We start from the raw sequence: 5834 nt of genomic DNA on the forward strand, positions 1-5834 counted from the left end.
CCTGTTCAATTGTAATATATATATATATATATATATATATATATATATATATATATATATATATATATATATATATATATATATATATATATATATATATATATATATATATATACAGTATCAGTCAGAAGTTTGGACACACCTACTCATTCAAGGGTTTTGCTTTATTTTGACTATTTTCCAAATTGTAGAATGATACTGAAAACATCAAAATGATGAAATAACACATATGGAATCATGTAGTAATCAAGAACGTGTCAAACAAATCCAAATATATTTTATATGTACAGCTGATCTCATCCCACCCCTCCCATGGGGCGGTCATTCTCTAACCCCAGGTGGGAACAGTGCCTTTAAATCCCTCTGATGTTACAAGTTCTTACTTTGTAAACATAGACATTCAATGGTTCATTAAATCTAACTTCAACTACAAATATTGAACATTAGCTGGGAAACCGGCTGTCTGTCAGCCACAAAATCCCACTTAAACTGAAAATTTAACATGGACATTCTCATGTGAGAATAAACCACATTATATTTTACTGTACTTTATGATGATTTAAAGAGTAACCTTGTTTGATAAAATGCAATAACAGAAATCAGAATTATTCTGGATTAGTGATGAACTGGAACGCTATTCAGTTAATAAAGGTCCCTGGTTGCAGGTTTTATTTCCAAATCTTGGAAGATGTGTTAAGAGAAGTTGTATAATTGAGAGGTTTGTGTTTTGTGTTTCAATTGTTTTTTATATCACTAGGAATGCAAATGTACTGTTTATGTACATATGTACAGTACCAGTCAAGAGTTTGGACACAGCTACTCATTCAAGGGTTTTTCTTTATTTTTACTATTTTCGAGGTTGTAGAATAATAGTGAAAACATCAAAACTATGAAATAACACATATGGAATCATGTAGTAACCAAGAAAGTGTCAAACAAAACAAAATATATTTTACATTTGAGATTCTTCAAAGTAGCACCCCTTTGCCTTGATGACAGCTTTGCACACTCTTGGCATTCTCTCAACCAGCTTCACCTGGAATGCTTTTCCAACAGTCTTGAAGGAGTGCCCACATATACTGAGCACTTGTTGGCTGCTTTTCCTTCACTCTGCAGTCCAACTCATCCCAAAACATCTCAATTGGGTTGAGGTCGGATGATTGTGGAGGCCAGGTTATCTGATGTAGCACTCCATCACTCTCCTTCTTGGTCATTTGGCATTACACGGCCTGGAGGTGTGTTGGGTCATTGTCCTGTTGAAAAATAAATGATAGACCCACTAAGTGCAAACCAGATTGGATGGCATATCGCTGCAGAATGCTGTGGTAGCCATGCTGGTTAAGTGTGCCTTAAATTCTAAATAACTCACTGACAGTGTCACCAGAAAAGCACCTCCACACCATCACACCTCCTACTCCATGCTCCACGGTGGGAACCACACATGCGGAGATCATCCTTTCAGCTACTCTGCATCTCACAAAGACTCAAAAAGCACAAGGAATCAAAAAGCTTACATTTGGACTCATCAGACCAAAGAACAGATTTCCAGACTGACCTTTGGTCTGATGTGTCCAAATTTGAGCTTCTTGATTCCAACCGCCGTGTAATGATGGATTGTTGTTTCTCTTTGCTTATTTGAGCTGTTCTTGCCATAATATGGATTTGTTATTTTACCAAATAGTGTTATCTTCTGTACACCAACCCTACCTTGTCACAACACAACTGATTTGCTCAAAAGCATTAAGAAGGAAAGAAATTCCATAAATTAACTTTTAACAAGGCACACCTGTTAATTGAAATCCATTCCAGGTGACTACCTCATGAAGCTGGTTGAGAGAATGCCAAGAGTGTGCAAAGCTGTCATCAACACAAAGGATGGCTACTTTGAAGAATCTCAAATATAAAATATATTTTGATTTGTTTAACACTTTTTTGGTTACTACATGATTCCATATATGTAATTTCACCATTTTGATGTCTTTTCTACAATGTAGAAAATAGTAAAAAATAATAGAAAAAACCTTGAATGAGTAGGTGTGTCCAAACTTTTGACTGGTACCGTATATATTGTTTTGTGTAATTTTCCCCCCCTTTTTCGCTCCAATATCATGATTATGATCTTGTCTCATCGCTGCAACTCCACAACAGGCTCAGGAGAAGCAAAGGTCGAGTCATGCGTCCTCCAAAATATGACCCTCTAAACCACTCTTAACACCTGCTGGCTTAATGCGGAAGCCAGCTGCACCAATGTGTCAGAGGAAACACTGTTCAACTGACGACCAAGGTCAGCCTGCAGGCACCCAGTCAGCCACAAGGAGTTGCAAAAGAGCAATGAGCCAAGTCAAGCCCCCCTGGCCACGCTGGGTCAATTGTGCAGTGCCCTACGGGACTCCCGGTCACAGCCGATAATGACACAGCCTGTGATCGAACCCCAGGCTGTAGTGACACCGCAACACTGCTATACAGTGCCTTAGACCACTGCGCCACTCGTGAGGCCGTTCAATTGTAATTTTATTTAACGATGCACATTATTTCTTTAAAGATGCAATGCAATCATTTTCATCTTAATATCAAATAATTTCTGGGTAACAATTAAGTACCTTATTGTGATTGTTTTCAATTAAAATGGTCAAACTGAAACAAAAATAGCTTTTTAGCACAGAGCAATTTCTCAAGCAAGAATTTAGCTCGGACTGTCTGAAAGTAGTCTGAGTGGAAAATGGAAAACTTGCTGTTCTTGGCAGAGAGGTTTGAAACTCTTTCTTATTGGTCTTATCAAACAGCTCTTACACTAAATGGGCATTATCATCACTTTTTTACACTAAATGGGCATTATCATCACTTTTTTACACTAAATGGGCATTATCATCACTTTCACAATTTCACAGTATTATCCCAACCTCATAGTGTGAAAATATATAAAACACAGGAAAATTACATTTAAGAACTTTTATGCCTTAGGAGTTTAGTACCACACCAGTATATAGTATCATAACCCACGAATTAAAGCAATTATATAATTTTTAAAGTGTAGCAATCTTGCCAGCAGCCATTCCAGATAAGCAGTGGTGGAAAAAGTATCCAATTGTAAAAGTAAACATACCTTAATAGAAAATGACTCAAGTAAAAGTGAAAGCCACCCAGTAAAATACCATTTGAGTAAAAGTCTAAAAAGATTTGGTTTTAAATATACTTAAGTATCAAAAGTAAAAGTAAAAGCATAAATCATTTAAAATTGCTTATATTAAGCGAACCAGGTGGCACAATTTTCTTGCTTTTTATATATTTAACAATAGTCTGGGGCACACTAAAACACGCAGACATCATTTACAAATGAAGCATTTGTGTTTAGTGAGTCCGCCAGATCAGAGGCAGTAGGGACGAATTCTTGATAAGTGTGTGAATTTTCACAATTTTCCTGCTACTGTACTGTACTTTTGGATGGCAGGGAAAATGTAAGGAGTAAAAAGTACATTATTTTATTTAGGAATGTAGTGAAGTAAAAGTTGTCAAAAATATAAATAGTAAAGTACAGATACACAAAAAACTAATTAAGTAGTACTTTAAAGTATTTTTACCTAAGTACTTTACACCACTGCAGCTAAGATAGTTCGACAAGCTACTCTAACTTGATTGATAGCCTGAAATGGCTTTGTAGCTAGTTATGAAGTTGGGAGATTGGGACATATCTAACTGGCTAGCTAAAGCCAACTTATAGAAACTGCTAGGTGGCTAGTATGAATACTCTCTGAAAGCACTGAATATGAATTGATCAGAGCTTGAAGCATTAGTTCAAATCTTTGCAGCATTATTAATGTCTAATTATATGACAGTACCTGACAATATTTCCACCGTCTCCTCACCATGCTACCCCACCAGGCCCTCCAGACCGTGCTATGAAGACATCAAACCCTGAGTGAAGAACGTCACAGTAGCCTTTGTTAACGGAACCTAACTACTTCTGGAGTTGGGGAGGGAGTGTCAAAAGAAGCGTGATGCCCCCTGTTTTAAATTAAGGACTCCTCACTGGACCCTGCCTCCCCCGTTAGCTCCCAACCCTCCCCTCTTAACCCCCCCCCCTCTCCCCCTCGGCATCTCCACCGGGGTGGATCTCCGGCAGTAATCCCCCAGATCAGGCCCAAGTCCCCCTGCTTATTAGATCAGGCCCCTGTGAAAGAGCAGGAATCCAGGGCCACATTGTTTGACCCCTGATTAAGAGCTTCTCACAGGAGTATCATGGCTTTAGGGAGAGAAAGAGAGAGGGAGTTGAGCCTATAGGCCTGTCCTTTCTTTCTTTTCTTATTTTTCAGGGGGGCATATCGGCTATATTGTTGCAGGACCTCAAAGAGCTTCTTTTAAAAGTGGTTGAGGTGAAAACAATAAGATGTGGTCAGGGTTTATCATGAGCTCTCCTTTTTCTTTCGGAACTAGTGTCTGTCCGTTATGAAGATTCTCCTTCAGAGGTTTGAAACCTCAACTGTCACAAAAGAGAATTAAGAAACATCTCAATATACTCTAAATGATTTTGAATCAGAACTCCGTGGCAAGCAGAAGTGTAACGCTCGTCGTCGGTGGAAGGAAGAGTGGACCAAAGTGCAGTGTGGAAAGTGTTCATGATATTTATTTACAAGAAACACTCAAACAAAAATAACAAATCCAAAAACGAAAGTGAACAGTTCCGTCAGGCACAGACACTAAACAGAGAATAACACCCCACAAAACCCAAATGGAAAATCAGAACTTATATATGATCCCCATTCAGAGACAGATAGACTATAGACAGCTGATTGGGAACCACACTCGAAAAAAAAAGAAAAAATGTAATAGAAAACATAGATTTTCCCACCCGAATCACACTCCGGTGCAGGACGCAGACCTCGCTCCGCTGTAGGCTCCCCCCACTTCGGTGGCGCCTCTGGGGCAAGGATCGTCGCCGGGACCTCCGGACCGTAGATCGTTGCTGCAAGTACTTGACTGGGGACCGCCGCTGGAGGCTCCGGACTGGGGACCGCCGCTGGAGGCTCCGGACTGGGGACCGTCGCTGGAGGCTCCGGACTGGGGACCGTCGCTGGAGGCTCCGGACTGGGGACCTTCGCTGCAGGCTCAATGCCATGGATCATCACTGGAGGCTCAATGCCATGGATCATCACTGGAGGCTCCGGGCCATGGATCATCAATGGAGGCTTCATGCTATGGATCATCACTGGAGTCTCGGTGCCATGGATCATCACTGGAGGCTTCGTGCTATGGATCATCACTGGAGGCTTCGTGCCCCGGATCATCACTGGAGGCTCCGGGCCATGGATCATCAATGGAGGCTTCATGCTATGGATCATCACTGGAGGCTTCGTGCCATGGATCATCACTGGAGGCTCCGGGCCATGGATCATCAATGGAGGCTTCATGCTATGGATCATCACTGGAGTCTCCGTGCCATGGATCATCACTGGAGGCTTCATGCTATGGATCATCACTGGAGGCTTCGTGCCCCGGATCATCACTGGAGGCTCCGGGCCATGGATCATCAATGGAGGCTTCATGCTATGGATCATCACTGGAGGCTTCGTGCCATGGATCATCACTGGAGGCTCCGGGCCATGGATCATCAATGGAGGCTTCATGCTATGGATCATCACTGGAGGCTCCGGGCCATGGATCATCACTGGAGGCTTCGTGCCATGGATCATCACTGGAGGCTTCGTGCCATGGATCATCACTGGAGGCTTCGTGCCATGGATCATCACTGGAGGCTTCGTATGTGGAGCCGGAACAGTTCTCACCGGACTGAAGAGACGTACTGGAAGCCTGGTTCGTGGAGCTGCCACAACACGTCC

The sequence above is a fragment of the Oncorhynchus masou genome, chromosome 11 (assembly GCF_036934945.1).
Source record: "Oncorhynchus masou masou isolate Uvic2021 chromosome 11, UVic_Omas_1.1, whole genome shotgun sequence".
NCBI classification, from domain to species: Eukaryota; Metazoa; Chordata; class Actinopteri; order Salmoniformes; family Salmonidae; genus Oncorhynchus; species Oncorhynchus masou.